The 15,585-nt window shown below is 41.5% G+C and overlaps 1 long non-coding RNA gene across 4 annotated transcripts; it reads left to right on the top strand.

The window, feature by feature from the left end:
* The first annotated feature begins 6,333 nt into the window (after positions 1-6,333).
* LOC136511787 (uncharacterized) lies at positions 6,334-12,465 on the top strand. 4 transcript variants are annotated; one of them, XR_010772849.1, is made up of 6 exons: positions 6,335-6,876; positions 9,848-9,938; positions 10,053-10,363; positions 10,617-10,818; positions 11,545-11,613; positions 11,686-11,860. It is a non-coding gene; the product is annotated as an uncharacterized lncRNA (long non-coding RNA). The 4 variants fall into 4 exon arrangements; XR_010772850.1 differs by lacking the exon at positions 11,686-11,860 and adding an exon at positions 12,186-12,465 and having other exon boundaries at positions 6,334-6,876; positions 9,848-10,363; XR_010772848.1 differs by having other exon boundaries at positions 6,334-6,876; positions 9,848-10,363.
* The last annotated feature ends 3,120 nt before the right edge of the window (positions 12,466-15,585 follow it).

The raw sequence follows: 15,585 nt of genomic DNA, 5'->3' as shown, positions 1-15,585 counted from the left end.
CTTGGCATCCCGAGCCCGACGTGGAAGCACTCACGAGATGGATCGTAAGTCCCTTCGTCGTCGGAGTCGGAATAGCCGAGGCAGTAGTCGCTTGCGGCCAAGAATTGGCGCAAAGCCCCAGGGTTGTGGAGTTCGGAGAAATCCACCCCGGGCCATGCCTCGTCCTCGTCCGAGGAGTCGGAGTGGGTGCTCAGGTCGAGAGCGAAGCGCTGGCGGCGTTCCGAGGGGTGCTCGTGAGCGGCAGTGTAAGCGTAGGCATAAGAGGCGGCGGCATTTCTCAACCCAAAGGGGTATGGGGACGGTGCCGTCTCCAGATTCTGCCCCGCCGGGGTCGGCTCTTCAGGGAGTGGTGGAGCGGAGCTAGACGACTGGGCATCGCCGCGAGCCACCGGCGATTTTCCTTTGTCCATGCTCAGGCCAGACAGGTCCCCAGCCAGGGACCCCGTACCAACAGCTGGTCGTAGGATATCGGCGGGGAGTGGCGTGCCGCCCCGGGTTCGCGTAGCGTCGGGGTGGCCTTGCTCGCGTCGTGCCTGGCGAGCGCGGCGAGAGCGGCCGCCCGGGCGCCGCCTGCGCCTGGGCTGCCGGGGCGTGACTTCATCGTCGGACGGTGGGGCTCGAGGAGTGAGGAGCACCATGTCGTACTCATGCCCTAGAGACATGAACTCTAGGCTCCCGAACCAAACTACGGTGCCGAGACGCAATGGTCGTATGGGGTCTGCCATCCGGATCCTGCTAGGGATGACGAAAGCTGACACGCAGCGCCCCTACCTGGCGCGCCAACTGTCGGTGTTTCGGACCGGGGGGGTCCTCAACCAACGAGTGAATTTGTGCTGCGTGCTCCCTGAACCGGATGGTGATGCAAAGAGACACAAGGTTTATACTGGTTCAGGCAATCGAGGCCCTACGTCCAGTCTGAGAGATCGATCTTGTATTCCTTGCACCGGAGTGCTCGTAGTAGGGGGTTACAAGCTAGGTGAGAGAGGGAGCTAGCCCCAGGTCTCGGCGAGGGTGGTGCGGGCTGCTTGAGGCGTTGTTCTCAAGCAGCGTAGAAGTGTGTAGTTCTATCGGTGTGTTCGTCTTTCTGCTCGTTGCCCTCCCTAGAAATGGCCCCGGTCCCTCCCTTTTATACTCTAAGGGAGAACCAGGAACGTACATATGTTGCTACATAGCGCTCTATAAATGGGGGTGGCGTGTCCGAGCCCTGTAGCCGGCCACTGTTGTGGTATGGTCGATGGAGTGGCCCCGTCCTTGTCGTGCAGAAGTGACGCGCCGGTCATACTTGGTCTTGTGCGTCGTGGGGCTCCAGTACAGCTTGAGGCAGGACATGGCGGGCGACGTGCTGGTCATCGTGCGATGACGTCGTAGGGAGCCGTGGCTCTGCAGATGCCGAGGCCGAGCCATCGTGGGGGGCTCGGCGGACATGGATCCTCAGGCTGCCGAGCCCCTGAAGCAAACTGCCGAGGCCTTGGAGGGAATTATTGGTCCTGGGTACTGATTCCGAGGCCACAGTATCCCAGACGTGGCTCCCCACCTGCGTTGTTCTCGAGCAGGAGTTGGCAGGCACAGTGAGGCATGGGCGTCAACCATGTGCATAGCGGTTGCACAGTGGCGTGTAACCCCTGCCCAGTCCTGCCTCCTGTCCCGTCGGCCATTCCGCTGTACTGTGCCGAGCATGCGGCCGATGTCAGGGGCAGCAGTTGGCTGAGTTAATGCGACACGACGTTTTGTCAGAGGGACGGGTGAAGGAAGAGGCAGCGGAGTGCTGCCGAGCCCGCCTCGCGCGAGACGGAGGGTCGGCGGACCCGGCCGAGGCCTGCGACGAGAGGGGGTCGGCCGAGGCCTTCGGTGGGGGATCGCCCGAGGTCAGCGGTGAGGGGGCCTCGGGCGAGTCGGAGAATTCGGCCGAGGCCAGCGGTGTTTAGCTGGTTTCGATCTTTACGAAGCTCTAAGGCAGTCGTTTTTTGGTTCTTGCTTAGGGTACCCCTTCTCACGGTAGCCGACAGTACCGTTCATAAGACAATTGAACATGCTATAGCTGTATAGGGTAAACAATGAATACAAAGGCTTTTGCCATTTAAAGGTTGAATAACATTTGGCAATGTCAAATCTCGCGAGAACTTCGAGAAGTTCCTAATGTCTCAACTTTCATAATAGCAGTATTATAGAATTCTTTCCACAAAAGAATGATTAATAGAACTTTCCATGTCTTAGAATACATATATAAACTAAAGTATACACCGTGTATATACTTTTGAAATTAGTTTTTACAGCCCTGCACAAAGGACAGCAGAATGTAAGCGGCTACTAACTTCCAATTTCAGGTAACATAAATAAAAATTAGTTGCTCAGTGATATTATCATGATTGGGAATTGAGAGACAAATAAGACAGCAGAGCATGTAAAGGTGAGCCATACATGTGCACGTAAGAAATTTTACTGGGTACTTGTTTAGATTGCAAATTTTTGCAATTTGGATACTGTAGCACGTTTCATTTGTATTTGACAAACTTTGTCCGATCATGGATTAACTAGGCTCAAAAGATTCGTCTCGTGATTTACAACCAAACTATGTAATTAGTTATTTTTTTTATCTACATTTAATGCTCCATACATGTGTCCAAAAATTGATGTGATGGAAAGAGAGTGAAAAAACTTAGAATTTTGACAAACCTTGGCCTTGTTTAGATTGCATCAAAGTTTCAAGTTTTTTTCACTCTATCTCCATCACATCAATTTTTGGACGCATGTATGGAGCATTGAATGTGGGTAAAAAAAGTAACTAATTGCACAGTTTGATTGTAAATCACGAGACGAATCTTTTGAGCCTAGTTAGTCCATAATCGGACAAAGTTGTCAAATAAACGAAACGTGCTACAGTGTCCAGATTGCAAAAATTTACATCTAAACAAGGCCCTTATCTGTTTGAAAGTCATTGAAGCAGGACTGCAGTAGTAAGCGGTGGGGAAGGATAGAGAGAATTGTAGATTCACGTTCTGGGCAGGAATTTCAGCGAACACAGTGATACAAGTAATAATTATGTGTGATAGAGGCGGCGCCAACGACCTCAAGTAGATCCTCGCTCGCATCATATCACGCTCGACTCTGCGTCGCTACGGGCCACCGCCGCGGGATGCGCTGCCCATATGGCACTCGATCTGCACCACCGCCGCCCCATCACCGGCTCACCGCAGGGGTATGCTAGCCTCCACGGTCGCGGCTAGCGCTCGTGCATACTACAAAAGCAGCCAGCGACCTGGTACCCCAATTTCTCACTCCTTTGTTGACACCTCCTCAGTCTTCACATTCTGCTCAACCTATCTCTGCGCCCGTAGCAAGGCGAAGACGACGAACCAGAGCCCCACAAGGAGGAGGACGGCGAGCCAGAGCCCCACAAGGAGGGGTGGCGACATCGATGCACGTGAGATGGAGAAAGAGGCAGCGACGTTGGAGTCGCATCTTGTGGAGTTGTGCTCGCTGTCGATGGCCTGGGTTGGCCGGAGCTCGCGAGGACGCGACTGCGGCAAGAAAGAAAAGTCGCAAGGGCTGAACGACGAGCCCTCTCGAAACGTTACGACTTAGCAATCGAGGCCTGACCAACGGCCGGATGGGAACTCCACTTGGGATCTAACGGTGGTGAAAATAGGGTGACGTGGCCCAATAATATGCTGGAGCTTGAACTCTAGATTCGAAAGTAAGAGACGACGACCAACACACGCAATCTCTCATCAGTTTCGCCGGAGGTCTTGGACTCTTGGATGATCGGGTAGGTGAAATTTTTGCATTTCGGTCTCTTTTTAAAACATTTTTTTTATAAAAAGACCCCTGCTAAAACTTTTGCTACAAATAGACCATTTTTAAGCGTCTTAGGAAATCACGTCGAGGTATGAAGGTCGGCGTCGACTGACACGACGCCGAGTCCTTGCCACGTCACCGACGACTCCGGGGCTGGCGCATGGGGCCCAGTACGTCGGTGTCGTGTCAGCCAACGCCACAGGCCTAACTTCAGCGCGGTGGGGAGTCACGCCGACTCTTGGCACCATCCGGCGCGCGGCCCAGGCGGCCCAACAACGCTTCGTGGGCCAAGAGGCGGCGTGCGATCAGCTGACGCCGAGACGCTAACCTCGGGCGGCTCGACTCAACGCCGAGGTTCGGTCAGTTGATGCCGCGCCGCGGCCCCCTTCTTCCTCCTCCTCCATTCAGAACCAACAGGTGGCCATTTCCCACTCCCTCTCTCTTCCCACGAACCCTAAATCCTAAATCCAGCTCTTGGGAGGCCAAACCGAGGGTTTTGACGATTTGCCAAGGTACTCCTATTTCCCCTATTTCATTTCATCCATTTAGATTCGGTTGTTTGTGTTTTTTTTTGAACTTGGCATTATAGGTTTGGTTATGTTCATGTCATTCGTGCAATGTATGGTGGTTCAAATGATTGAATGACCCAAATGTATGGTTGTTGTTGTATATGTTCTAGTTTATAATTATTGAGTTAAATTTTGTGTTTGTTGGGATTCAAATTTGCTTAGGGTTTGTAATGAAAGCTTATTTGAGAGGTATGGTGATTTAGTGTTAGTAGCTTTACATTCGTTGCAAGGTACTTTGGATTGATTTTTTTTCTACGTAATGTTAGGATGCCAAGGCGTGGTAAAGCTCGTATTCCAAGATAATCCCAATGTTTATTCATTATTTGTGCAACAAATAGAAAATCCTAGGTTTAGATTTGGTTCTCCGTTAATATGACTAAATTCTTTCAATTGTAGCTATGGTCGTCAGAGGGTAAATCCCTACGACCTAAAGCCTCTCTCTAAAGGTGTTCGTCGACCCATGTGCTTTTGTGGTGATCCTTGCAAGGTAGACATATCTGAAGATGAGGAAACATATAGACAGAGGTACTGGATGTATCCCAATTATGCATGTGAACCTACAAAGCAACAGCGCCGTGCATCGATTGTGAGGAATTTTTATTGTGTGTTAATTAATTTTCTTGTGATATTAAGTATTGCTTATTTATTTGTTTTATAACAATTTGTTTTTCTTGCGGACCGTTCCCCACTGTGTGACTTTGAGCAGTGGATTGACACCGAGATCAAGGAGTCGGACAAGCAGCATCTAGAAGGCCTGAAGGAGTGGGATGCGGAGGTTAAGGAGATGTTTGAGCAGAGACGCAGACAGGAGGCTATAGAAAAGGAGCATAAGGAAGAGGAGGAAAGGAGGCGTGTTGCTACGTACAAGGCGGAGAGGGAGAAGAAGCTTGAGCATGTCGCCGAGCGAAGGCAACGATGGAGGAGAATCCCGATGCCCAGAGGAAGAGAAAGTGACCTCGTTGCACTCAGTAGGTATTTGGTTTATTCATGAGCGATGTCGTGTAGCCCTAGACTTTTTTTACTATGTTGTAATGCACTCTGCTTTATTTCAGATGAACTTATTTCCTGGACTTTTTTTATTATGTTGTAATGAACTATGTAATGCACTATGCTTTATTTCAGATGGTCTTATGCCCTGTACTTCGTTAACTATCCTAGGACTGTAGTGCTACTGTTTGTATCACTGAAAAGGCTACTTGTGCTGTTGCAGTCACTGAAAGGGCTACAAGTACTGTTGCAGTCAATGAAAAGTCTATTTGAAAACTCACTGAAAAGCCTAGATTCGTTTACTGTTGTATCCGTATACGCAATGAATTAATATCAGAGTGATGTACTGCATTTAGATGAAGTGACAAAACACAGGTGTAGCCTTCTCCATCGCCACTGCCACCGCCGCCGTCAACTGGAGGATACTATGGTATATGGTCGGTTTTCCACACGTACACTTATTCTCATTGATCACTACTTTATGTTTCGAGCACCCGGTCTTCACCACCAATGTTAGTTCCACCACCCTCTAGAATCTTATATCCATGGTTGATCGATCGAAACATGAACCCTTCTGTCGTTTAGACTTTTTCTTTGAGAAAGCTAGTTCCTGAGATGCTAAAAGTGGCTAAGCTTTGTCTGCTATCCATAGAGACCTCGCATGCTTCTTCCTCAAAAGCGACCAAGATAAACTGCTTGCTACGTAACCACGTCGAAGATATAGGCGACGCGAGGCGCTGAGCAATGGAATATTGTGTCGAAGATATAGGCCACGAGGGGTTTAATTAACAGGAAAGCTATGCTTTGCCCGTGTGATTTTGGTCCCTTCGTCACACGATTTGTTATCCGTTGGATCTGCAGTTTGCTCGCATCATGGACATCCATCTTTTCTGTCGCACTGTTCCCTGATTCGGCCCATCCCAAGTGGGTCCCACCTGTCATCATGTTTTTGGAAAACAGGCCATTTACATCTCCCTGTCGTTCTTGTGTTCATTCAATTCCCCATTTCTCTACGTCTCCTCAGGTGGGTGTGGAGCGAGCTCCATTTTCGGTGATTCGACTTCGTTTGTGAGTTTTTCTTAGCTTTTCTCATATGAATCTTGTAGATCTGATCGATGCGGTCCTGATCTGTCGTTTCCTCTCCGTAGGTTGTTTATCTGTATTTGATTTTTGTGTTTGTCTTTGTTTCATCCGAGCATATTCGAAGGAGAGCAGGTCGCCGGTGGTGAGCCCTCTCTGTGAGTTCTTCTTCTCTGCAGCGCCATCGCGCCGTCGTCCACCCCTAGCGTAGCGACGTCGCCTTTGCGTATTGCGGTGGCAGCTTCGATCCCCCGACACAGAGAGCCTCGACACCACGTCCCAGACCCAGAGGCAACTATAGAAGCGTTCATCTCCACCAAGCTGTCCCCATCGCTGCCACGATCATCTTTGGCCTCGCAAGTACGCAAAGAGTAGTCTAGCCACGGACCGGCATGGATCTAAGGCCACCATGCCAAGTCCAAGGAGGTCACCCTCCTCCATAAATGTGAGCTCTAAGCTTCTGATTACCCAGTAGAAGCTGTGTGGATGGGCCTGTTTTTTTGTTTGTATAATGTTATTACCTATTTGGTTTCTATATGTAATTTTTCTTCTGATATGATTCACTAGGATCAGAAACTGGGGTTTTCAAGTGATGCTATGAGGAAATTTAGTTTTATCCTAAGTGTTGTTTAATTTTGTATGAAACTGCTTTTGGGAAAGTTGTCCTTGGGCATGTGGCGAAGTCTTAGATTTTGTTTATTGTGAATGATTACATCTGACATTCTTATTGATAGTTTCATGGATCAGTGGACCTTTTTCAAGGTTTCATTTCGCATTATGTTAGATGATTTATATGCCAGCAGATTCTGTACTTTGCTGGTACCATTGATTTGAAAAATTATATGTGTGCTTATTAGAGATAACACTGAATGATGCTATCTATTTTTAGAGTTCAGATTACTAATTGTATAAGATGTACGCTTACAGAAGCATAGTTGTTGTTCTGACAGTGTTTGATTCCACTTCGAATCACTGCATTTGTTTTGTTATTCATTTTGCTTTGGATGTCTGAGCTAATTTATTGCAGATTTCAGACTAGCTTCTTGCTGTTATATTCAAGTCATAAGTCATTACACATTATTTATAGATTTGTTGCACCTTATTATTTGATAATTTGTTTTTTTTGTTCTGACAACTAGGAAGCCAATAAGATGGGGCCAACCATAATGTTTTTTTGTGTGTTTATTTCATATTTGCATCATGTGCATTTGTACATAATCTTCTTTCTGGCAACTGTTATACAAGTCTATTTGACATTTTGACCTACTGAATAATATAAATGTGTTCTTAGCACATGATATGTTACTGAATTAGGTTGAGTGCGCACATGTTCTCTCCTGCAGTTATTCTATTTGCATAGAAATGTGTTTGTAATTCCACTTTGCCTACTCCTATCACCAATTTAGTTGGCCCTTATTATTTTATTAATTTTCTTAGCCATGCATTTTGTTATATTTTTAGTTCAAAAACTTTGATCTATGTCATTAATTACAGATATATTTTTATTCAAGTTACATCGCATTATTTGGTGTAAATGTAGTCTTAGTTCACTGTAATTTAATAAGTTCATTAATCTGAATTTTATTTTATGACATGTAGTTTTGTTACTTTGATTTGTTTGTTTGATTCAAGGCCCTCAAATTTGTTTGTATTTGCAATTCATAAAAAGAATATAGTTTTTGTATTTTTTTTCTTTTTGATATGTTTGGTTTATTAAAGGCCAAGTAATTATGTTATTTTGCATCCATAAATTAATTTTAAATTTCGTCACTTTGATTATTTGTCGTGTGTATATGCTTTCCTCCAATACGTACCAATTCATTGATCCTACTTTATGCTTGGGTGGGCTAGTGTGTATAGTAGTTATCTGAGGGCGTCTAGTTGAGTTCTTTTGCCTGATTCGGTAGTAATGATATGTGTTTTTAACAGAGAATATTGCTTTTCTCATAGTAGTAGTTAGAGTGAATATGTCAAGTGATTATTTTTATTTACTGATGCATATGTTTTTTTCTAGTGATTTTAATGTGCCGAGATCATTCTTATTGTATACTGATCCATGTGAATAGGAATGCGTTTGTGATGTCTGTCCTTACATATCTATTTTATTTTATTTACATAATCTTGGATGTTGTAATTGTAGTTATAGATCACTGTAGTGATTTTAGTATTGCTTGTGACCGTCTTTGTTATGCCACCCCACACATAGCACATTATGTTTTCTAATCATTCATTGCCCTTTTTGGTTGTTAACTGTTAATTTCCGGCTGAAAGCTCATGTTGCTCTTGCCATTTTTGGCTACCATGTTCTGGTCCATGCTTGTGCTTGCTGCTTGCTGCTTCTCCAATTTTATAACTTTGGCAGCTTGCTGATGCCTCATAGCTGATCATTTCATCCTGTGTCGTTTATGCTTCCTTATGTTTTTTACAAAAATCGGGTTAATTCCTCACGAGTTGTTTCGTCTGGTGCTTACTATCTTGCCTGTTCTGTTGCTTTCTTGCCTTGTTGTTCACTGCATGATTAGATACATGCCCTTCAGTTTTTTTTGTCTTACTATGAATGTGTTTCCATGTTCAGACTTGGTTACTTGATTTTACTTACTATGTGTTATTAGAAGCTGCTCGTGGATTAGTATTTTTTATTTACATATCATTTATAGTAGTTTTACATGACTATTTTTGGTGTAATTCATCATATGGAGTACTGTAATTTGTATTTTAATTCCTTTGTCTTTTAATTTTTCATTGTATCTATTTATTTGAATTTGATTTCTATAGAAATTTATTTGATTTCAAGTTTTGATTTTCTGATTATCTCTTTGTTGTTTTTTATCTTGCTTTCTTCTTGGCAAATCTACTAGCACATATCTGCATCTAATAAGAAGGTATGGCCCCACCTGATAATGCACTTAATTAATTTACTATCATGTTACTATGAATTAATTTTGTATTTACACTAGAGTTCAACTAAATTTACAGTGGTTAATTAGGTGTAATTGTTAGTTATTATTGATGTATCTAATACTAAGTGAAAAAAGTTTATTAGGCACATGTTTGGCTCATAGTTTGGATGGGCTATGTTTATTTTGATTTGTTTGTTTGAGGCAATGCCCTCAGAATCTCTTTGGTTTTGCTTTCCATAGAAAATTCTGGTTTTTGTATTTTGTTTATTTGGTGATGGTTTTTATTATTCTCTTTTTGTTTCTTGAAGTTCTTTTCTATTAAATTTAGATTGTTTATCCATTAGTTATTTTTGCCAAACAACATGTTTGTAGCAAGACTCACGGATACAATTGATCTATTTTATTTCAATTCTCATGCTCTGATTTTCTGTCCATTTGTTATATTCTGTATCATTATTGATGTTTTAATCTCAAATTTTGTTCATTTGTCTATTTGGTATGTTGAGTTGGAGCTAGATGTGGTGGAGGATGTGGTTGTAGAGTTGTTTTCCAGTGTAGCAGAGAGCACGATATGGAGGTGGTTCTTGATGGTGTTCCTGATATGGAGGTGGTTCCATAGAAATTTTATGTTTTTTCTGTTTTCTTTGTATTTGTAATAATTTATTTGTATTGTGTTTATTTTGTTATTGTCTTTCTTTGTCTCAATATATGGGGGATGCAGGACTCACTCTTAGTTCTATTGTTAAAGTTGGGAGTCGCTTGTGTTTTCTGCGGTTGTTTCATTTGCGCATCGTCTTCTTTGCCGTGTCACTTTGGACTTGTGAGAGGCAATTCCATGAGGCTGCAAGGCTCACTCCTTTTGTTTCCTTTGAATCCTCATATTTTTTGTTGTTAGGGTTCGCTCATGAGTTTTGCCTTGTTGCAGCGGCAATGTGATAATGGCAGCAGCTCTTGTTATTATTCTGAAACATTGTTATGTGTTTGTTGTGCTGCATATTTCTCAAGGTGCACTCTCCCTTTCAGTGCCACCAGGTACACTACAATGCCTACACGACATTTTTTGTCTGTTTGTGTTTTTTTATCTTGTTTTGTTTTGGCAAATTTACTATTATATGGACTATGAATTAAACTTTATGCATGCTTTGTATCTGCACCTTCTGCTGCAACCAACAGTCTTGTGTTCTGGACTTGTTGTAGTTGTAGCAGTAGACGTGTACTTATTGCGTGCGCGCAGAGACTCATATGCGGTAGTGTTGACGATTGCTAATGGCGTGGATGATGGCAGGTGCAGGCGGTAGCGGACAACGACTCCGCGGTGGGGCGAAAGATTGGGGCCAACATGATGGTGGAGGACAACCAACAGCTGAGCCCCATGTCGGTTCTGGATTTCTCCTTCAATGACGACAATGGCGAGGAAGGGAGCGATGCCGACACTTGCTCCTCCCCGGCCATCCAGTTCTAGCGCTGCACGTCGCCGAACCTCCAAAGTAAGCTAGCTTCTTCTTGCCATTTCCATCCCTGCATTGCACATCCATCGACCCAAACTTCCATCTTCTATCTCATTGTTACCTGATTTATTTAATTAACTGTATGCATACATACCGGCTAGTAATTTCAGTTTGATTCGATGCTTGTAACAACTCAAGTGTTGTTGTTCAGCATGCTGTAGTATTGTAGTTTCTTTTCAGCTTGATCTGTATGGTGTTTTTGATCTTGCTTTCTTCTTGTTAAATGTAGTAGAAAAATCTGTATATAGTAAGAAAGAATGGCCCCACTTGGTAAATGCACTTAATTAATTTACTATCATGTTACTATGGATTAATTTTGTACTTACATTAGAGTTCAATTACACTTAGAGCGGTCAATCAGGTGTAATTCCTTGGTATTTTTTATGTAACTAGTACTATTGTTCAACTATATTTTCAATTTTTAATCAGGTCTATTTGCTAGGTATTACTGATGTATATAATACTAAGTTAATAATTTTATTAGGCTCATTTTTGGTTAATAGTTTGAATGGACTTTGTTTATTTTGTTTTGTTTGATTGAGGAAATGGCCTCAGAATCTTTTTGATTTTGGAAACTATAGAAAATTTCCGTTTTTTGTTTTTTTCTTATTTGTTTTGACCTCAATTTCTCATGCTCTCATTATTTGTTCATTTATTATATTCTATATCATTTTCCATGATTTGATCTCAATTTTTGTACGTTAGGTCTAATATGTTGGCTCCAAATGTCCTTCTCCCTCACTATGTATGGATGCTCTCACTTGCAAATCTGAGGTACTACTCTACTCCTTCATCATCTCAATTATCCCACTCTTCTTTGCTGACATAGTTTCTCCCATACATTAGGTTTGAGGCTTTTGCAGGTTCTAAAATGTTGGTTTGTGCGTTTGTTGTTGCTTTCCTATATTTATTGGTACTTTAAGGCAATGCAACCTTACTTTAATCTGAATTTCTGTATTGTTCATAAGACTTCCTTTTCAGTCATTGCTTTTATGTTGTCTGTCTATCTTCAAATCTTTAATGTGTGTGTCAGATCAGTTGAAGTTCTTTCTACCGTGTATGCCATGTAGTGTTGGGTGTTCTGAAATTTAGAGCTTAAATAATATAAGTCCTGCCACATTGTGTGATCACGCTGCCATTTTTTCATCTATATTTAGTTTAACGTATCATGTATAGAAGAAGTGAAATGTAATCCTTGATCAGTTGCTTGCCATTTCACAGTACTGGTATATGTCAAACTTCACATAGCAATAAGCAAAGAAGGCTACATCCAGGCTAGCCCTATAATTCTGGGCTCTTATAAGTCTTGGGTCCACTATCAATCTTTCATGTGTTTCTTATAACAGGTGTATTATGATTACTTGCTTGACAAGGGTGTGGCTTACTGCTCTAAGATTTGATTGGATCTTTGCTTTCTTTTTATTTACCATGATTGTTAACTACATAATTATTCTAGTTACAGTAGAGTTCAACTTCACTTACAGGTGTTCATCAGGTGTAATTTATGGGTATTATTTATGTAAGTAGTACTAAGTGCAAAAAATTCATTACTTATTCCTATGATTTTTACTTTTTTTGTATTATCATTCTTTGAAGTTTGTTTGATTAATATAATGACCTCATAATTCTTTTGGTTTAGCTTTCCATATTAAAAATTTGTTGTTTGGTATGTTTGTATGAGGCAATTCCCTCAGAATCTTTGTAATTTTGCATTTCATAGAAATTTTCTAGTTTTTTATTTTTTGTATTTCTTTTTTGTTGTTTGAGGCAGTTCCCTTAGAATTTTATGTGATTTTGCAGTTCATAGAAACTTTTTGGTTTTTGATTCTGTTCTTTATTTTTTGCTTTTATTTTAAATATTTTTTGTTTCAACTTTTGTAGTGGTGGTGCGAGAAGGTGTTTGGTGGTCTTTGGTAATCCAAGTGAAATTCAGGTTTGTTTCACTTGAGTTTTTTATTTGGTTATTCGTGTGTTTTCTGATGTATGATTACTCGTGTGAGCATTAGGCTTGAATCACACAATTTTGTTTTTTTTTGTCTCATTTATGTGATTTGTCCTCTCAAATTGCTCGAGTGTTCAAATGGGTCAAATCACCTAAGTTCCAAATAGACAGACCGCGTCGTTTCTGTGTAACCACTATACTAAGGGGGTGTTTGGTTCCACCTTCTAAACTTTAGTCGATGTCTCATCGGATGTTTAACATATGCAAGGAGTATTAAATATAGACTAATTATAAAACTAATTACATAGATTGAGATTAATTTGTGAGACGAAATTTTTAAGCCTAATTAGTCCATGATTTGATAATGTGGTGCTATAGTAAACATGTGCTAATGACGGATTAATTAGGCTTAATAATTTTTTCTGACGGATTCTGTAATTTGTTTTTTTATTAGTATCCGAATACCCCATGTGACACTAAGCCTGGGCGTTCGGGTTACCCGATTTTTTCGGGTCGGGTAATTCGGGTAATTCAAAATTCGGGTAATAAAAATTGCTATCCGATATTACCCCCGAAAAAACACTACCCACAAATTCGGGTACCCGATAATTCGGGTTCGGGTTCGGGTATTACCCGATATACCCAAATTTACAGAAACAACAAACTACACTAAATTTCAGTAGCGATCTATACATAATTTCAGCAGCAATTTGTATAGAATTTCAATAGCAATTTGTAGAGAATAATATATTACAGTCACTCATTCAAATAGAGAGAATTATATTCTAATAAAGTGATAAGTTAAATGGTTCAGCTAACAACACATGATGAATACAAAGACAAAATAAATCTTTGGGTAGTTCGGGTAGTTTGGGTACCAGGGGATATTACCCGAATTACCCAAACTAATTTCGGGTAATCAAAATCGCTATCCGAATTTGGGATCGGGTACCTCGAGTTCGGGTAATTCGGGTCCGGGTTCGGGTAATTCGGGTACGGGTAATGGGTATCGGGTATTTTGCCCAGGCTTATGTGACACCCCATATGACATCCGATGAGACACCTCTTAAACTTTAGTCCCTGTATCCAAACACCCCCTAACCACCGTGAATTTGTTGCGTAGACCTATGCTCATGACGTCTAGGCTAGCTGTCCGCTTGTGTCTTTCCCAAAGATTTGCAGGGTCTTCTCGGCGATTACTTTAGAGCAAGCACAACAATTGGCTTATAGTCAAACTAATTAATATTTTTGCTGATGTTGAAGAAAGAAGAAAAGAGCGAGAAGAGAGCTTGGTTTTCATGTAAGCACCAAGCTGAGCACGAAAGCATATACACGAGTGGGTTCCACTAGAGACGTGTGTGAGGAGGAATAGAAAAAAGAATAGAACCATATAATAATAAAGAAATTTTGTAGACAAATAGAAGACTAACTATTGTATAGTTTGGCTTTTATAACTTGACTTATAGTTAAACACTTTGCTCTATTATTAACCTTGCTCTTAGGCCCTGTTTGTTAGTGAAACTGAAATGGTTTGTAATAATGAAGATTTGTGTAATGTATGAACCTTATTTGTGAGTGTATGAACATTTTTGTAACCGGGAAAGAACAACACAGAGCATAGCAGGAGCATGTAGGCCAGCGAGGAGCAAATATTAGGGACATTTAATAAGGATGTTGTGGTTTTTTGTCAACAACTTTTGTGGTATTTAGTCACTTAAACCAAACTGGCTAAGACTAAATGGAACCAAACAAAGCCTTATTTCCATATGATATTAGCGTCGAACGGCTCATATTGTCTCCCAGTGATTGCAGTGTCTTCTCTCTTGCGCACTTTGTCTCCGATATTACGTGGAGTTCAACATGGCCATGGACATAAAAAAGGCAGTTGACATAAAAAATTAAAGACAGACGATCAAAGAGTGGAGCCTGTTCGGATGGCTGGTTCATATCGTTGCTGGTTCGTGAAGAAGTACTGCTGGCCGGTTTGTGTGAAAGAAAAATACTGTTCTGGCTGGAAATTTACGATCATTACGACAAGCCACAGTCAAACGAACAGGCTGTCACTTATCTGTACACTGTAGCCATATAGTCTAGCATGTGAAGCTGTACTGCTGATGAATTTTGCGGTCGATAAACCGACTGATGCTGTTTTGTTGTGAGAGAAAAAATATTATACATTGTAGCCTCATAGTAACCATTTTAAAAACTATCGATATGGATAGAAAAACATAAACATTAGATGTTCATTTTAGTAGTACAACAACACACCTACCTATGGATGAAAACGGTCTGAAACGGTCGGAAAATCACTCAACCGTTTTTTACTTGTACATTTGAATACGAAAATAAAAGCGAACGCGGTAAAACCAGACACGAAAACAAATACGAACTTACGGAATATCAAGAATTTCGAAAACAAACTAATTCGAGCGAAATTATGTCGAACACGGTAGGTATACGAAATATTGATCCATAGGACCAAGTGCATAACAATTAACATGTAAATAATAAAAAGTCGTACAACTTTCTTAAAAAGTATCTTCGTTCGATAACATGAAAGAAAGATATGATTTTTCTAAGGCAATAAGCGTTTCTACGCGATTAATATATCGCTGAAACTTTGTTTAATTTTTTGAGCATCTTAAAGACCTCAAATGAAAAAACTAAAAACTAGAAAGTTGTAGATCTCATCGAGAACTACAATTTTCATATAAAAATCATCTTCATCCAAGATCGTATGAAAAAGATATAATTTATCTACAAAGCTAGGTCAAATTTAAGAAAGTTGGATTAGCACGAGTCAT

The sequence above is a fragment of the Miscanthus floridulus genome, chromosome 16 (assembly GCF_019320115.1).
Source record: "Miscanthus floridulus cultivar M001 chromosome 16, ASM1932011v1, whole genome shotgun sequence".
Classification (NCBI taxonomy): domain Eukaryota; kingdom Viridiplantae; phylum Streptophyta; class Magnoliopsida; order Poales; family Poaceae; genus Miscanthus; species Miscanthus floridulus.
Note: the sequence above shows the minus strand (reverse complement) of the source record. Positions and strands in the feature narration are given on the sequence as shown.